The 19,724-nt window shown below is 44.4% G+C and overlaps 1 pseudogene; it reads right to left on the bottom strand.

The window, feature by feature from the left end:
• Positions 1 to 1,559: 1,559 nt before the first annotated feature.
• Positions 1,560 to 11,751, bottom strand: LOC122229289 (annotated as a pseudogene).
• Between the last annotated feature and the right edge of the window lie 7,973 nt (positions 11,752 to 19,724).

Raw genomic sequence — 19,724 nt, 5'->3', positions numbered from 1 at the left:
CCTGTTGATTTGTGATTCTGTATGGCATTATTATTCTTGGAATGTCCATCCTAAGAGAACAAGAGTAAGTCGTTCCTTCTCCAAATACCCAGAAAATTGTCTTTGCTCCGTAAAATATTCATTCATAATGGTAATAATGATGACATTAATGAAAAAACTCAATAAAAGTCAAATGGAAGAGAACGAAGTTTCTCTTCCAGGCCTTTTTCTTCTTGTGGGATGCATTTTCTACTCGTGTCTTTTGTGTCAACCTGTATGTTGATAACTCCTGAATTACAATCTCCAGCTCCAACGTTCTCTCCCAAGATCTTCCCAATAGGATCCAGACTTTTGTTTTTAACTGTCTGCTGGTCAGTCAACTCCTCCCATAGTGGCTGCAACGCAATATATCCTAAACTGAATTTTTATCCTTTGTCCCAGCCAGTTTCTCTCCCTGTTTGGCTGTCACTGTTCATGGGAAGACTTTACCCCTCACAGCCAATTGGCCACCCATTCGTACTGATTCTAACGCGGAATCCAAACTTACTCTTCATCCTTTCTGCCACTGTCCTGGGTCTAGATTCATCAATTCCTGTCTGGATCATTTCAGTAGCTTCCTGTCTCTCTGTCAGGGCTCTCTGTCTCCGATGTAGATTCCACCCAGTTGCCACAGGCGTCTTTCTAAAATGTGTATCCGATCATCTCACTTCCTGCTTAAAGCACTTTCACGGCTTGCCATTGCCTTTCTTACCTTAAAACTAGGTTCAGTGAGTTTAGGGGTTCCTCAGAGGCGCCTAAGGACTGCTTGGTGGGACTCCGGGCATTTCATTACCTCCTCATCCCAAACAATTCCACTTTTAAATGTTTTATGCTTTGAGATTCTTCACAGAATTTCTCTTAAGAAAGGCAGTGGCCACCCCCTCAAAAAACAAAAACAAAAACGGTTACAAAACCAGTGGTCTTCATGGATGTGTGGAGACAGGCCAGTCTGTTGGCAAATTGCACCAACAGCTCTAGAGCGAGCTGGAAGGACCTAAGACTTCCATTTGAAACCAATGTTGCTTTGCAGCTGAAGACAGATCACTTTTCATGCCAGCAAGGCTGTAGCCCTGGCTGCAGAGCCCAGGATTAGACCCCTTCCCAAGCAGGCTGGTCGAGGCAGAGGGGATCAGGGTACTTCCTCTGGAGTTCAACCGTGCATCCAGCCCTGCCCTAGCCAAGCACATCCCTCCTTGGGATGGTGACAGTCTGGGGGACTCTGAGCCTTTTTCTTTGAGCCTGCTCCATATGTGAGTTTGTACCCATCTCCTGCTCAACTGTAACAAAGCCAAATTTAGTGTCAAGCAGGACACCAGGGTTTCCGAGGAGATGTGAGGTGAAAGCAAGAAGCTGGACACTTGTCAACTGGGGGAGAAAGTCCAGGTGCCTCCTGTAGCCTGATCTTGCCTCCAGCCTCTCGTCATTGTTACCTCCCACACTTCAACATGTGTCTACAAGTGGGTTTCAACCAGTCTTTTTTTTTTTTTTTTGAAAGAGAACTCTTTATGACTTTGATGTACAGAACATTCAACAGCACACACTCAGCCCGGTTTGGTGGCCAGTTCTTTAGCCTTTGGTTTTTCCAATTTGGCGATGTGAGCCATCGACTTTGGACCCAGGACGTTACCTCCTCAGTGACAGTGAATGTCATCATTTCTGTCATTGTAATTGGTCCTAATGGTTTCCATCAGCTTAGCCAGAGCACCTTTGTCTTCCAAGTTATCCTGTGTGAAGGCAACATTGGTGCAGGTCTTCCTGTAGACAAGATGCCCTAGTCTGGCCTTCACCTTGATAATGCAGTGGGGGACCCTCATCTTATGACATAGGGCAGGCAGGAAGACAACCAACTCAATGGGATCCACATCATATGCAATCACTACCAGCAGAGACTTATTTTCCCTTAAGGTGGTGACAGTTTTAACCCCAGCTTGAAGGACAGGTGGCCACCGAGGGGGGGCATGCCCTTTGCTGGCAGCTTTCTTCTCATCCCAGGCCAACAATATCTGCTTCTTCTCTTGCTTTGTCTCTGGTCTGTATTTGTGGGCCAGCTTAAGCAGTTGAATAGCTGTTTGGCGGTCCAAGGCCTGGGTGACCTGGTTAATCATGAGAGGCACTTAAAAAAATTTTTTTTGTTACATTTTATTTATTTTTGATAGACAGACAGAGCACAAGTGGGGGAGGGGCAGAGAGAGAGGGAGACACAAAATCCAAAGCAGGCTCCAGGCTCCGAGCTGTCAGCACAGAGCCCAATGCGGGGCTTGAACTCACAAACCGAGACATCATGACCTGAGCCAAAGTCAGACACTCCACCTACTGAACCACCCAGGCACCCCCATGAGAGGCACTTTTAGACGTTTCTAGAGAAAAGGCCTTTGCCTCTGCAGCCAGATGTAGTGGGGCCATTTGAAGAAGCAGGTGAGGTCGCTTTTGGGCTGGATGTCCTATCTGATGCCAAAACTTGTGGGCCTTTTCTCAAACAGGAGATTGACCACCTTCTTGGCCTCCTGAGTTTTGACGACAGCAGGGGCTGGGACTACCTTCTTCCTCTTAGCCTTCTTTCCTTTCAGTGAAGAGAGTGGGTTCATCCAATCTGGTCTGCTCACAATTTCCCTAAACACAGAACAAATGTTCCTCACTCTGTATTCCCTCTGTCAGAGGCTTCCCTTATTTGCAATGGCCTCTCCTCCGCCTACCCCAACCCTCCCCATCCCCAAGGCATTGCTTGGGTTCCCCTCCTCTGCAAAGCCTCCCCACCGAGATCTCCCTGTGGTGTTTTCTAGTCCACCTTGGGTTCTCTGCCCCAACCACAGACAGGGCAGCCCTTCCATCTGGCCCTATACCTTGGTAGCTGGGCCTGGCCAAGCAATGAGCTGGTGCCTCCCCCACTTCTCCTGGCCTCGGCACATGACAGGGAGGGGATTTCCTTTGGGGCCTTAACTGGGAATTGTTCTCTTGCCCCACATCAGCCGGCTGCTGGGGGAGAGTCTTCAGTAGTTTCATTTCCCTCGTTTGGAATGTAGTTTTTAAGAACCAAAAGTCAAAAACGGAAAGAGGAGAGGCCACCGCCCACGGTGGAACCACTCAACCCCTCATGATGCCAGTCCTGGAAAAGCTTAGGGTTCAATGCAACGACTGAGGGTGAGGGAGGGTGGCTTGGCTGAAGGTCCTTCTTGGCTTGTTTACTCCTCTGCTGTAACCGTTGGGCGAGGGGGTGGGTCTCAAATCCTCAGGTCAGCTCCTCTTGCTCCTTGTTGCCCACGAGGTGGGGACTTACACAACTCACAAAGCTCTCCTAGGATAATGAGCCCATGGCCTCACTCAGCCACTAATTCCAGTAACTGACCTCCGTGTGGACCCTGCCCCTGCCTCTTCCTTTTCTAGAAATACTGACAGTATCAACATATGATCAAAGATTTCGTGTGGTGCAAAGATGACAAGATTCCTGCAGAAGTATCCTGTCAGTGCCAAGGTGCAGCTAGCACTGTGACATTGATGGGGAGGGACACACACAATAGGCATGGTTCAGTTCAGGGCAGAGTTGGGAGGGAATGAATCATGCAAAGACAGGTGCTGGGAGAGTCATGGGAGAAAGGTGCATGACTACTGGGTGACTCCAAAGGAAGCTTTGTGGAAAAGGCAGCGTCTGAACTGCATGCTTACAAGATGGGACTGGGTGTGGGGTCAAAGACCGAAGGAGAGATCAGGAAGGTGATGCATGAGATAAAGTCATGCCAAGGAGAGACTGTAGGAGAGGTGATGGCATCTCTCTGCACGTCTGCAGGAGTCTGATCAAGGTTCTTCTGTCCAGTGCTGCACACGGGCAGTTCTTGTTCCACTTCTGCCTTTCCGGGGGTAGGGGTCCTGGCAGGCAGGGACTATGGTTTGTTCACATTGGTATGCATCCCTAGCAATACCTGGTCTAGCACCTAGTGGGTGCCCAGCAAAGGTTTTTCTCTCTTTCTTTCTTTTTATTGAAGTGTTGTTGGCGAACAATACATACAATATTGTATTAGTTTCAGGGGTACGATATAGTGATTCAATATCTACATACATTAAGAAGTGATCACTGTGAGAAGACTAGCTACCACCTGTCACCATACGAAGTTGTTACAATATTGTTAGCTATATTCCCTAATGCTGTGCACTACATCTCCTTGATGTATCTTATACCTTTTAAATCCCGTCTCCTATTTTTCCCATCGCCCCACCCCTTCCCTCTCACAACCACCAGATTGTTTTCTGCATGAGTCTGTTTCCGTTTGTTTGTTTGAATGCTTATTTATTTTCAGAGGGACAGAGAGAGCAGGGGAGGGGCATAGAGAGAGGTGGGGGGAGAGAGAGAGAGAGAGAGAGAGAGAGAATTCCAAGCAGGCTCTGCGCTGCCATCATGGAGCCCAATGCAGGGCTCGATCCCATGAACTGTGAGATCATGACCCCAGCCCAATTGAGTCTGATGCCCAATGGGCTGAACCATCCAGGGAACCTTTGTTTCTTTGTTTTGTTTTTTAGCAACAGAATTTTTTTTAATGTTTATTATTATTATTTTTGGAAAGAGCACAAGTGGGGGAGGGGCAGAGAGAAGGGGACAGAGGATCCAATGTGGGCTCTGTGCTGACAGTGTGACAGCAGCAAGCCCATTATGGGGCTTGAACTCAAGAACTGTGAGATCACGAGCTGAGCCGAAGTCAGAAGCTCAACCTACTGAGCCACCCAGGTGCCTCTAGCAACAGAAAATTTCTTAAATGAATGAAGGTTGAAGTGTCATTTGCTCTAGAGCAGTTGGAGAGGTTGAAGATTTAAGAAAAGTCACTTATTGGTCATTGAGAAATCCTTTTTCACAATTGATGAATATAAATCTGAGTCCTTACAGGGGAACTGGGTGGTTCAGTTGGTTAAGCATCTCTTGATTTTGGCTTGGGTCGTGATCGAGTTCCACGTTGGGCTCTGTGCTGACAGGGTGGAGCCTGCTTGGGATTCTCTCTCTCCCTCTCTCTCTCTCAAAATAAATAATAAAAAATAAAATAAAATAAAATAAAATAAAATAAAATAAAATAAAATAAATCTCAGTCTTTATCATGGGCTCAACACCTTGCGTGATCTGGTTCTGTTGGGGAATGTGATCAAAAAAGACATGATCACTGACAGACCCATGAGCTGGACCTAGGCACTCACAGGCTCCTCTTTCCCTCCCCTGTCCTTTGGAATATGGGTTCCACTTTCCTTTCCCACTCCCAGAGTCTCCTCCAAGGACAGAGCCTTGAGATGGTGATGTGATGTTGAAAACACCTGCATGGTATCTATGTGCCCAGTCGGGTCCTCCTTATAAACTTTTCAGATTGGAGGGCGGGTGCAGGGATCCATTCATCTTGCTGCTGCTGCTCAGGACAGGACTTGTATGTAAGTTCCCGTACCTATTATTAACATTGCCACCTACCAACCTTGAGCAGCCTGCCCTTTCTTAGGTCTCTCCCTGCCCTCTGAGTACAGGGGCCAGTTTCAGATTACACGAGGGAGGGCTTTCAGATTACCCTCCTGGGAGGGCTGTGAACCTACAGGTCCCCTCTCTGTCCTTCTGATTTCATACCCTAACACTTTCCTCCTCATTTGCTCCACGCAGAGCATATTGTCCTCCTGATAGCTCCTCATTTGAGCCAAGCAGGCTTCTGTCTCAGGGCTTTTGCCATTTGCTCTTTCCTAGGCCTGGAATGCCCTCTCCCTCCGCCAGATAGCCAAACACCACACTCCCTAATTTCCTTTAGGCCTCTGCTCAAATGTCACCTCCTCAAGGAGGCTTTCCTTGAACATAGCATCTAAAAGGGCACCCCTGCATCACTTTCTTTTCCCTTACTTTAATTTTTCTTCATAACATTTTTAAATTCATGTCACTGGCTAACATCTTATAAATGTACTCACTACTTGTCTGCCTCTCCAACTAGATTGGGTGCCCCTGAAGGAAAGAACTTTTATTCACTGCTGACACACATCAGGTGCTTGTATGTGTACGTGGACTAGCGAATGAATGATCTTCAAAGCAGCAGTTTTTAAGTAGAGGGGTGGGGTCAGGAGCCAGGGTGCTGGTTAATTAGTGCCTAGGCATATGAAAATAAACACAGGGAGGGACAACTGCTCTTTCAAGAAATAAGGTAATGAAAGAAAGGAAGGGTCAGTGCTGAATATCTCTCGCAAAGCATGCGTTGTCATATAAATATATCTATTTTCCCTGGCAGAGGGATCAGGTCGAGATGAACAGAGATGGGATCGAGTCCACAACTGGCATAAGACTTGGCAGAGTGGAAAACCCTCTGCGTGTGGCAGAAGTCAAGGCAACGTGGGGCACCTGGGTGGCTCAGTCGGTTAAGCAGCCAAGTTCAGCTCAGGTCATGATCTCACAGTTTGTGAGTTCAAGCCCCATATTGGGCTCTGTGCTGACAGCATGGGGCCTGCTTGGGATTCCATCTCCCTCTCTCTCGGCCCCTCTCTGTCCCTCTCCTGCTCTCTTTTTTTCACTCAAAATAAATAAATAAACTTGAAGAAGAAGAAGAGGAAGAAGAAGAAGAAGAAGAAAAAGGAGAAGAAGAAGAAGACTACAACAACGGCAAGGCAACTGACAGACAGACCTGAATGGACTGTTGATTGATCATCCCTGCTTACAAGGAGTCATAGCAGGCAAGGTGTGGGGAACTTGCCCTGTGCTATTGTAAGAAAACAATGGGCAGCCCACGCCTGGTGGAGGATAAAGCAGACCTTGACATGAGGTCCAAAAATCATGGCCACCTGCCTAGGTACATACATTGTCCCTCAACAACTCTGTGAAGTAGGTACTAATAGTCTTAAATTACAGAAGAGAAAATTGGGGTCATATGGTTGGTCACATGTCTTGCCCAAGGCCACAAAGTAAAAAGTGTTAGTACCAACTTGTTTTTAGTAAGTTAGTGGTTTTTTTAAAAAAATTGCTGACTATAACAGCATTACATAGACACTGGAAAGGCTAAAAAGAAGAAAATCAACCATGGAGGCACAATACAGAGACAACTCTCTATTAACATTATGGTATGTTGCATTCCAAGCTTCTTCTATGCATAAGTAATATGTTTTTTTAAATATAAAGTTTAGGGGCACCTGGTGGCTCATTCAGTTAAGCAACTGACTTCAGCTCAGGTCATGATCTCCCAATTCATGGGTTTGAGCTCTGCATGGGGCTCTATACTGATAGCCTGGAGCCTGCTTTGGATTCCTTGTCTCCCTCTCTCTCTGCCCCTCCCCCGCTTGTGTACACTCTCTTCTCTCTCTCTCTCTCTCTCTCTCTCTCAGAAATAAATATAAAGTTCAGATTCCATGTGTTCTTTTAAAAATTTACATAAATAATTTATAACAATGCATTGCAATTATTTTCCTATACCCTTAAGTTTTCATGGCTGTGATTTTGATCAGCTCTGTGGTGTTCTCTCACTTGGATGTCTACAATTATCCAGTCCTCTTCTGTGTGGCATTATAGTACAGGTCCAAAATAACCCATCCTAAAATTCTGGGGCCAAAAGTGTCTCAAAAAATCATGCTCTTTCATGATTTACAAGGGTAACACAGTGCATATGCTAGCTAATTCTTTCAACAGGGTCTAGAACCACACCCCGAAATCAACAAATTAATATTTTTTCAACAAACAGGAATATTTATGCTAAGTGGGCAAACGATAAAGTGAGCAAAATAGGGTTTTGTCAGTTCAGGTCAGGTTTTGCAACCCAGTAAGTTTGTGCCAAACTCACCAAAACAAGACAAAACAAAACAAAAGACACCAAAAACAAACAAACAAAGCAAAACAAACAAAAACACCTTTGATTTTCAGAGATTTCAGAATGGTGGACTCATGTCAGGATTTGAAGCCTGGCTTGCTCCACAGTCTGCCCGTGTTTCCCAACAGCTAGGGCATTCTAGCATGCCAGGAGAAGGAAAGGCCTAAGCATGAGACAAGGTCCTGGCTGCTCAGGAAAGCAAAAGAATCCAAAAAAAAAAAAAAAAAAATTGGTGGTGGGATTCCTCAAACAGGGAGGGTTCAGGTCTGGAGGTCAGCTGTAGGATAAGAAGCGGGTTCCTTAGAAGGGAGGGAGCACCAGAGAGAGAAGAAAGTGCTGGTTCTGGAGACCCAAGAGGCCTTGGCGTGGGGCAAAGCACATACAAACTGCTACAGAGCACCAGTCAAAAGCTCTCAAATTCATTTTACACGCACCCACCCCCAGAAGCTCTACACATCAAAAAGAAGACTACCACTGGGGGCCCTGCCAGGCCTCCTGAGACCCTGGGAGAGAGGAAGGAAGGGCGGAAGGCTCAGAAGCAGCCTGTTGTGGGAGGAGAAGAAGCACAACTTTGTTGATTTTGTAGAGGCGCAGAGCAATGGGCCCCATTCTCCTCCCTGTTCCTGTGTCAAGTGTGGTTTGCTATCAAGTGGTAGCAGGTTCAGCCACAGTCAGGGGAGGTAGTGAGGAGAGGCCCCCAGAGAGCGAAAGGCCCTGTGGTAGGCGCCCTGAATCTGGAAGCTGATTTGCTACAGCTGCTTTCAGCTGATGAACAGAATGAATGGTGGGGATGGGGGCTTCTGGGTTGTGCAAGGCATGCTGGGAAGTGTGGGTTTTAATTGGCAGTTGGGCAGTTTAGCCACAAGCTGGGGGCAGGGTGGGGTCCGCAGAGGAGGGGAAGCTGGTGAGCGGAAACAGGGAGGAGTGATCTTTTTTTTTTTTCCTCACACTAGCAGAAGAGGATGATTGACCTGTCAGAACCGATTATTACTACTGAGTGCAAAGGCTGAATTCGGGCAAATTTCACCACTCTGAAGGACATTCTTCCTCTTCATTGCTTCTCACCATAGTTACCAAGATCTGTTGCACCCATGATGCATTTCCCATACACATCTTGCAAAGTCCCTCCTGCAGGGATCTCCTCTTCTCTACCAGGTTATTATCACTACCTTAGTGATTTCACTGAAGACTCACCTCCCCCAAACCCTGCCCTAATTAATCCCATCGTATTCAATTTCTTACCTCTGCCTATGTAAAATGCCACCTAATTCTTCCAGAAATCAAATTTCTGGCAACTATCATTAACCAAAACACAGCAGAATGCTGTCTCAAAGATGGGCACCTCATACATGGGATAAACTGAGTCATCCTCAGCCTCTACCTAGAGTAATAATAAATATTTCTTTATTTATCCCCTTTGAGAATAAGAGGTGATGGCAGAGAGTAAGAAAAAAAGAAACATAAATATACGAGGGCATGCTCTTGTAACTGCTTTTAGTTCCTCCTGACCATGCCATGTTGCCCTTTAAAATAGGGCAGACAGCCTTGCAGGGGTCCATAACCCATGCGCAGTGACCCTCAGTCATCGATGCTCGTAACAGGGCTCTAGGTCATCAAGAACAGACTAACTTACATAATTCTTACAGCTCAATAACAAAAACACAAATAAACCAATTAAAAAATGGGCAAAGAATGTGAACATACATTTCTCCAGAAGATATGCAAATGACCAATAAGCACATGAAGAGACGCTCAACATCATTTGTCACCAGGAAAATGCAACTCGAAACCACAATGAGATATCACTTCACACCCACCAGGATGGTTAAAATAAAAAGACGGATAACAAGTACTGGCGAAGATGGGGAGAGACTGGGACCCTCACACACGTCTCTGTCAGGCATGTGAAGCGGTGCAGAAACTTTGGAAAATTGTCTGGCAGTTTCTCAAAGGGTTAAACATGGAGTTATCACATGACCCAGCCATTCCATTTGTAGGTACCCAAAAGAAATGAAAATATAGGGCCATATAAAAATATATGCACAAATGTTCATAACAGCAGTATTTGCGATAGCCAAAAAGTAGAAACAGCAAAACAACCATTGAAGGATACGTAGAAAGACAAAATTGAAGGATACGTAGAAAGATAATGTATATCTGTACAATGGAATATTATCTGACCATAAAAAGAATAAAGTTCTGATACATGCTACAACACAGATGAACCTTGAAAACATACTAAGTGAAAGAAGTCAGTCACAAAAGGCCACATACATGATTGATTATATGACATGTCCAGAATAGGCAAATCTATAGAAATGGAAAGATTAGCAGTTACGTAGGTCTGGGGCTTGAAGAGTGTTGGGGAGAGAGCGTTAATGGGTATGGAGTTTCTTTCTGAAGTGACGAAAATGTTCTAAAATTGATTGTGGTGATGGGTGTACAACTCTGTGAACCCTCTGTCTGAGTGGCTCAGTGGGTTAAGCGACCAACTCTTAATTTCAGCTCAGGTCATGATTTCGTGGTTGTGAGATTGAGTCTTGCGTGGGCTCGGCTCTGAGTGGGGAGCCTGCTTGGTATTCTCTCTTTCCCTCTCCCTGTGCCCCTCCCTTGCTTGTATGTGTGAGCATGCCTGCACACACTTTCTCTCTCAAAACAAATAAATAAACATAAAAAAAGAATTTTAAACAATCAGAATGAAAAAAATCAGTGCTGAGGTTGATACCCAGTTACCTGGAAAATACATTTATGAAAAAACATCTTGTTTCCTAACTATTGCACTCTAAAGCAGATGAGATATTAGAGCGACTGTCAACATCTTAATGCTCAAAAACCTTATGCTAAGTGACAGACTGATATAGTATTTGACCACACTATCCTTGAAAGTGTGCAGAGTTTCTCTTTGTAGCTGTGGAGTATTGCAAGTACATACATTTAGCCTTCCAAAGCAAAAATATTTCCCTACTATTGAACACTCCCTTTAACATCTGTTTAAATGTGGTTTAAAACATTTTTTTAAATGCATATTTATTTTTGAGAGATTGACAGACCACTAGTGGGGGAGGGGCAGAGAGAATCTGAAGCAGGCTCCAGGCTCTGAGCTGTTAGCACAGAGCCTGAAGCAGGGCTTGAACTCACGGACGGAGAGATCATGCCCTGAGCCAAAGTCAGACACTTAACCGGCTGAGCCACCAAGGCACCCCTGTTTAAATGTTTTTAAATGTTACGTTTTAGAAATTTTGAAGTTATAGATTTCTTATTTATCATTCCAATCTTAGCATACGGGATGCTGGAGCGAGTACCGTACATTTCTTATTTAAAATACAATTATCCTAATCCTATGTTGGAGATGGTTGCTAAGGAGACCATTAACATAGATTAATTATACTATATTAATATAATATATTATCCAGTTATTTTAAGTGTAATATAAAGATAATAAACATATAAATATTTACAAATTCATATCGTTTAACTATAAAAATTAATTATATGTCAGTATATATCAGAAAACTCCAGGCAGCTGGTATTCCTTGTGAAAGAGAAAGGGACACTCATCCCTTTGAGAGCAGAAATGACTCCCTTCTTCTGTTTGGGGAAAAGAACACCATTTACCAAAGACTTGGATCTATAATAGTATTTGCTGGGTTGTTTTTGAGAAGTGGTCAGCATCCAAACCCCCTTACTATGTAGTCTTTCTTTGCACGGCCGTGGTAGGAAACAGAGCCCCATGCCTTGGAAATTAGCGTATGATTGCATGATCCAGGCTCAACCATCTGAGTCTGTGCTTAAAACCATGGGTCTGGAGGAAGCGATGCAAAGAAGCTGACTGCTCCAGAGGTGACAGCGGCAGCCTCTGATGTCTGAGGCAATGATGGCAGCAGTGCAAGGGGCAGTGCTCAGCAGCCACAGTGACACAGCTTTCCAAGCAGGCTGTCCCCATGGCATGACCACGGCTGTGCTTACAGCTGCCCACCTCCCCTTGGTGCTGTTCATTTGCTCACCAAGATCTTCAGCCTCACATTGACACCTACCTACTGTCCTTCCAAGAATTCCTTTCCTGCCCAAAGGATGCACAGTTTCTGTTGGTTGAAGTCAGAAACACTTGCATTCAAGAACCCCTCCAAATGGTGGGGGGGAGGGGGAATAAAAAAAAACCTCTGTAAGTTGGAAGAGTTGATGGGGGAAAGAGGAGAGGCAGTGGCGAGAAGGAGGTATTGGGATTTGGAAAGGTAAAAATAAGGATTTTCCTGGAATTAGCAGAAAGCAATGACGGCAACAACTCCTGTTAGAATAGGACCACATGAGGGGCACCTGCGTGGCTCAGTCAGTTAAGCCTCCGACTTCAGCTCAGGTCACGATCTCGCGGTCCGTGAGTTCAAGCCCCGCGTTGGGCTCTGGGCTGGTGGCTCAGAGCCTGGAGCCTGCTTCTGATTCTGTGTCTCCCTCTCTCTCTCTGCCCCTCCTCCGTTCATGCTCTGTCTCTCTCTGTCTCAAAAATAAATAAACGTTAAAAAAAATTTATTTATTTATTTATTTTTTTAACATTTATTTTATTTTTGAGACAGAAAGAGACAGCATGAATGGGGGAGGGTCAGAGAGAGGGAGACACAGAATCTGAAACAGGCTCCAGGCTCTGGGCTGTCAGCACAGAGCCCGACGCGGGGCTTGAACTCACGGACCGCGAGATCATGACCTGAGCCCAAGTCGGCCGCTTAACCGACTGAGCCACCCAGGCGCCCCCCCAAAAAAATTTTTTTTTAAATTAAAAAAAAAGAATAGGACCACATGATGTGCAGCTGTGAGCAAAGCTGCTGGACCCCAAGGAAATATGAACTGTAATCCAACTGGCACCAGTCAAAAATTAGAGTCCCCCACCCTAGAAGGAAATGAGTTACGTGAGTGATAGAGCTGTCTTCAGAGAGAGTTGTGTCTGATAGCCTGAAATAGTGTCTTGGGGTATACTTCTGGGTGAGTTAGGCCTGGAAACACATACAAGAACAAGAGTTAAATGTTAGCCAAAACTTGATAATAATACAGGAAACCTGACATATTTAAAACATGCCAGTGCTCGTTTCGGTAGCACATATGCTAAAATTGGAATGATATGGAGAAAAATAAATAAATGCATAAATAAAACATGCCGAAGATATTAGTGGAAACATTAATAAACAATATTTTTTAAAATTTTTTAATATTTATTTATTTTTGAGAGAGAGACAGAGAGAGATAGAGTGTGAGCAGGGGAGGGGCAAAGAGAGAGGGAGACAAGGGGGGCTCAAACCGTGAGATCATGACCTGAGCTGAAGTTGGACACTTAACTGCCTGAGCCACCCAGGCACTCCTAACCAATAAATTTTTACAGGTGAAATAATATCAGCTCAAATTAAGAATTGAGAAGATTGGCTTATGATTATGTGATAGAAATTCTTGTGATTTGGGTTATTATTATATATTAATATATATAACATATAATATATACTATTATATAATTACTATTTAAACTATTCTGAAATTAGAATTCTATGTAATTGTGATCACAGTTATTACAATTGGAATTATCAACAAGAAAATAATTCTAAGTTTATAGTGATTTATAGGTTAAATTTGGCAATACTGAATTAAGATCATTTCTTTTTTTTTCTTTTTCTTTTTTTTTTTTTTTGAGAGAGAGAGAAACAGAGTGTGAGCAGGGGAGCGGCAGACACAAACACACACACACACACACACACACACACACACACACACACAGAATGCAAAGCAGGCTCCAGGCTCTGAGGTGTCAGCACAGAGCCAGACGTGGGGCTCGAACTCATGAACCGTTGAGATCATGACCTGAGCCGAAGTCGGACACCCAACTGACTGAGCCACCCAGGCGCCCCTGAGATCATTTCAATGAAATGTTCCTTTCAATCTTATCTCTTCAATCATACAGATTGTGATTATTAGGCTTTTTATTACTTGGGGTAAAGTCAGATGTACTCCTGATGACTGGAAACGGAAACAGGCTTGGGCAGCAGTTTAACTGAAACAGGGTTACTTAAGAAACCGAAAAGGTGCAACACTCTCCAACCTACCTAACTTTAGAAACAAAAACAAAAGAGCAGAAGGAGGAGTCACAGGAATAGCCATAGTACTTGGAATCACAACCTCAAGTGGCCCCCAGAGGTGTGCCCTGTTATCTTTCCCCTGCCACGTCTATGAGGAGTGCAAGATGATCTGTCAGCAGGAGGAAGCAAAGGCATTTAAAAAAGCTTCTCTCTACGGGGGCCTGGGTGGCTCAGTGGGTTAAGCGTCTGACTTTGGCTCAGGTCATGATCTCAGGGTTCATGAGTTTGAGCCCCGTGTCCAGCTCTGTGCTGACAGTAGAGAGCCTGGAGCCAGCTGCAGATTCTGTGTCTCCCTCTCTCTCTTCCCCTCCCCCGCTCATTCTCTCTCTCTCTCTCTCTCTCTCTCTCTCTCTCAAAAAATGAATAAACATTTAAAGAATAAATAAAATTAAAGAAACCTCTCTGCCTGACTTGTTGGGGGAAGAGATGAAGGCATCCTGGGAAGTAACCAAGGAACCCATGTCAGGAGTGGAAAGGCTATCAGATTATAGGCCACAAGGATCGAAGACTGAGAGTAGGACGAGAGGAGAGATCCAGAAAGCTGACCGCTAGCCTTTCCACATCATAAAAATGGCCCAGAAGTAGGGAGATGCTGATGAAGAGATCTTTACATCGTCAGTCTGGCTAAAAGTCTGTCCAACTAAGACCAAGTGTGAGTGTGATAAGCTTTTTAACCAGAGACAGAACTTGGGCTCTAGAGTCAGACTCTGGCTCTAATGTCCAGGCTCTAGCACCTGCCAAAGAGGATGAACTTGAGCAGACACCTATCTTCTTTGGGCCTCAGCTTCCCCATAGGAATGGTGCCCCTTAACCAGCAAGCACTCAATAGACCTTAGCTATTATTATTGCTTGCTGACAATTTCATCTTCCAGAGCACAGAGGAAGTGATAAGGGGAACTGCCACTCTGAGCCTAAATTTGGCCAAAAGGAGGAATTGGTTGGCAGAGTGGAAGTGACAGGAACCTTTGGAAGAAAGAAACTGTGTCTTCTTGCAGTTCGTGGTGGTGAGAAAAATGACAGCACACACTGAGATGTGTTCCCTCGATTTTATTTTATTTTTTAAGTTTGCTTATTCATTTTTGAGAGAGAAAGAGAGCACACACATGCTCAGGGGAGAGGCAGAGAGAGAGGGAGAGAGAGAGACTCCCAAGAAGGCCCCTCGCTTTCAGCACAGAACCCGACTCAGGGCTCAGTCCCATCACTGTGAGATCATGACCTGAGTCGATACCAAGAGTCAGACGGTTAAACGACTGAGCCACCCAGGTACCCTGAATTCAGTACTTCTTAGGAACATTCACTTTACCTGTAAAATCCCACGTCAGTGAAAAAGGGAAAGGAGCTTAAAGAAACCAAACAGTTGCATGTATGTTTGTTTATTTGATTGTATGAGAAAGTAAGCCCAAGATGAACAGAGAGGTGCATATCCACTGATAAACACAAAAACATGGAACGGATGCCCAATGGACTTGTGAGAAAGTGAAAGCCTCACATGAATAGAGACCCATAAAGGGCTTCATAAAGTCATATTCAAAGCAAAAAGGGGATACACTGTTTGTGGTCAATGTTGTCATGTTAGTGGGTGACAAAGAGAAAGCAGAACTCTTCAATTTGTGTTTTGCTTCTGTTTTCTCTGTCAAAGGGAATGTTCTTAGAATAGAAACACCCAGAGGAAAAGTTAACCCAAGGTGGGAGAAAAAGTTGCAAGAGACAAACCCAGTGACTTTATATGAATTCCAGGAATCTGACCAGAACAAATTATCTTTCAGAGTCTGGGAAGACTTGTAAATGAATTACCCTTGTAGCATTGTCTAAGGGACAGACCTGTAGAGGCAGACACATTACAATTTTCAAAACAGTGAGGAAATTCAATTCTACACACCACAAACCATTGTGTTTATTTCCATCCCCAGAACCAAAATGGATTATTAATGAGATGGTTCGTGGGCACCTCAAAGGGGCAGTGGTCACTAGGAGCTGGTGTAGGAAGCTAGAGAACATTTTGATCCTTTCCATCTTGTCCCCAAGGAGCTTTTCAATGCAAACACTTCAAATGAATTTTACCAACATTGATTAATTTTCATCAGGATTGTGTTTTCTGGAACAAACACTAAGCCACTTTAATTCTTTGTTCATCTTTCTATGATACTGACACATTTCCATTTTATCTGTTTTTATTTTTAGTCAGCTGAGACATTTTCACCAGGATCAATTCTTCTCCATTTAAAATTTTAAGTTAAGTTTTGTCTCATTGCTCAGTTTCTTTATCTGTATCAGATCTACATCAAATTTTACCACAGTTTCTGTCATATTAGGTGACATTGTGACTGTACTCCCTGCCCCCCCACCCCTACATCTATTTCCTTATTCCTAGTGACAACCCCAGCTTTTGTCCAGGAACAATATCTTCACCAGGCAATCCAGGAACTTTGAGGAAAGCTAACTTCATTCCTGGCTGATGCACTGGAATGTTATTATGGCAGGACGTAGGACATGACTTAATTCAGACCAATGAGGTTGGAAAAAGACTTTTGGTGGGGGCTTCTAGAAAAGCAGGTCCCTTCTCTTCCTCTGCCTAGGGTTGTGTGAAGATGTGAAGCCTAGAATCACTGCAGCCATTTTGTTGCCATGAGGAAATACCGGCTGAGGACTAAACCAGCACACAGAGAGGGGCAGGACGTAGGGGCCTCCATGGAAACAAAAGTGATCAAACTACATCTAAAAGAGCTATTTTATGGATTTTATGGTTATTGTACAGTCATTAAATCCCCTCTCTGCTCCCCCCTTTTAAGCCCGTTCAGTTGAACTCTTTATTCCTTGCAACTGAAATTACCTTAATGACCACTGTGAGTTGTTTACATGGCCATTATGTATACAACGTCCAAATTTTCTTTTTTTAAAGTTTATTTATTTATTCATTTATTATTTTTTTTTAATAATCCCTGCACCCAGCATGGAGCTTGAACTCACCACCCCAAGGTCAAGAGTTGGACGCTCTTCTGACTGAGCCAGCCAGGCGCCCCTATGAAGTCCAAATTTTCTGATTCAAATTTTGCAGGCCCAAATTTTGTTAAAATTTTTATTTCCAGTATTTAGTTACAACTTTTTAAATGTCTCATTATAAGCAATTGTCAGTTTCATGTTCTGTTGATTGTGTCTGTCAGTGATAGTCATTATGAACCGGATAAAAGATTCAAGGTAATTTATATTTTGTTGAGAATTCATGAGGCTATTGTAAGCAATGAGTCAGAAGGAGAGAGAGAGAGAGAGAGAGAGAGAGATGGGGGGGAATTGCTGCAGGCATAATGTAAGAATCTAAGTGCTTGAAGGGAGGGGGAGGTTGGGGAATTCAAAATACCATGCCTCATTCAGAAGGGATTTGGACACCTTATTGGTGTTGGGGATAGACTAAGTGCTCAGAACTTCGGAACCCCTCAGCCCTGAGACTATGATTCTATGAAGGTTAAATTGCACAATGAAGTACTGGCGAAAGGATTAACTACTAGGTTGGCAGTACCACCAACATCTCCAGGGGCAGGGCTTCTGCCATACAGTGTCTCTGTGTGAGTTACAAGGAATGCCCTCCAGCCAGACACAGCCCACGGGTAAAAGAGTGGGCAGATTTGAGCCTTCGCTCCTCCCCTCTGCTCGGTGCTCTTTGCAGTGACCCAGCACAACTGTATGGCGTGGTGCTCAGCTTGGCAGGAGCTTTGGCTCCTGGGCCACGTGACTGGAAGCAACCAGCTGAGGGACCCAAAGTCTCAGGGACACCAGTCTGGGTCACGAAGGGATAGCATGCAGAGGGAAAAAGCAATGACTGGCCAAGTTTGCTGGCTGAGGGCTGTGTAGCCTCTCAAGAGCAAGGCAAAGATGAAGACATCCAAGCATTGGTCTGATTTTAAATATAGATTGGGGCACCTGGGTTGCTCTGTCGATTAAGCCTCCGACTCTTGATTTTGGCTCAGGTCACAATCTCACAGTTTGTGAAGATCGAGACCCATGTTGGGCTCTGCACCGACAGCGGGGAGCCTTCTTGGTATTCTCTCTCTCCCTCTTTCTCTGCCTCCCCCCCAAATATAGAAATAAACATTTAAAAATAAATAAATGAATATAGATTAAGTATTAGATCATTGTAAATAATTTTGCTACGTATTATATTTTGGTTTCAGCTCTGCCGAGAAAATATTCTTATGTTTTTTAAAAAAAAATTTTTTTTTTTAATGTTTATTTATTTTTGACAGAGACAGAGACAGAATGCAAGTGGGTTAGGGGCAGAGAGAGAGGGAGACACAGAAGCAGAAGCAGGCTCCAGGCTCTGAGCTATCAGCACAGAGCCCGATGCGGGGCTCGAACCCACGAACTGTGAGATCATGACCTGAGCCGAAGTCGGACGCTCAACCGACTGAGCCACCCAGGCGCCCCTTTTATGTTTTAAAGACATATACTGCAGTACTTAGGAGCAAAATGCCATGATGTCTTTAAAAATACTTTTAAATATTTTAGCAAACATTAATGAAGTGAGCTGAATGGGGGGAAAATATCTTCCCAGAAGACACTGGGCTCACAGGAAGAGGAAAAGGCAGTATGTCAAAGTTGTAGTAAACATCAGCGTAAACCCCAGGTCTCCTCAGCAAGGAAAGAGCTCACTAAGGGCATTGTTCTCAGCATTTCCTTCCCACTTAGGTTCCTGTTCTGACTCCCTTTGGGTTTTTAAGTTTCTGAGAAACTCAAGCTTTTATCAGGATCTCCCTGAGGTGGGGGATGGTCAGCCTGGAGACTAAGGCACCTGAAGAGCTGTCCCATGAGAAGAGAGGGCAGTAAGGACTACAAAGGCAGCTGTCAGCTGGATAAAAAGCAAAATGAAGCTGATTTCTTGGGGAAAGAGCACAACTCCCATCTCTGGAAGAGTCCAGCACATGTTGGAAGACTTGAGAGCGTGGGCCTTGACTTATACAGTCCTTTTCAGCCTCCCACGCCAGGCCCCAGGGAAAGGGTGTGTGAGGCCAGAGGTGGTGAAGAACAAGACAGAACTGCAAGAAAGGAGGAGTGGGGACAGGGCCAGGCAATGACGGGGCTGGACCGTGTGCTAAATCTCCGGCTTCCCTCTTGGACCCTGCTTCTTAGCGTTGCTTCCTGTCGCTCACAATCTGGAGAAGCCAATTTCCTGCAATGGCTGATTTCATGCGATAAGGAAAGGGAGGAGAGTCCAAGCCAAGCCATAATGGGGCCTGTCCTTGATCACAAATGGGAGTTCAGTCCTGCCAGTTCCTACTCGTATCTCACTTGGTCCCCAAAGGAGGGAGAGTTAGGAGAGAAGTAGCAAGCCAAATTATTGCAAAGGTTGTTTTGAACTTTGCAAATACTATATTTCAAGAATGGAGAGCAGTATATTTTCTAGCTCTGGTGAGGTCAGAACAATACAGATCAGGTCAACATCAGGGCCATTTTGTGCTGGGATTAGATGGGACCTGAAAATCAATAGAGGCTTTCCTTCCCTCAGAGCCTTCCAAACCTTCAACTGCAGCCAAAGGGCAAAAATAAAATATACAGACTCACTGTAAAATATACTTTGTTCTGAGTTACCAGGAGAGGTTATGGAATTTCCCTGGAAACACCTAACAAACAGACTACCTGCCATATTCTTTCTTATCCATCTGGTATAGTTGTTGTTGTTGTTGTTTCTTAAGTTTATTTATTTATTATTTGTTTTTTTTTTAAGTTTATTTACTTATTTTGAGAGAGAGAGAAAAAGAGGGAGAAAGAGCGAGAATCCCAAGCAGGCCCTGGTGCTGTCAGAATGGAGCCCGAT

The sequence above is a fragment of the Panthera leo genome, chromosome C2 (assembly GCF_018350215.1).
Source record: "Panthera leo isolate Ple1 chromosome C2, P.leo_Ple1_pat1.1, whole genome shotgun sequence".
Taxonomy (NCBI): Eukaryota; Metazoa; Chordata; class Mammalia; order Carnivora; family Felidae; genus Panthera; species Panthera leo.
The sequence above is the reverse complement of the archived record's forward strand: the minus strand, read 5'-3'. Positions and strand labels throughout refer to the sequence as shown.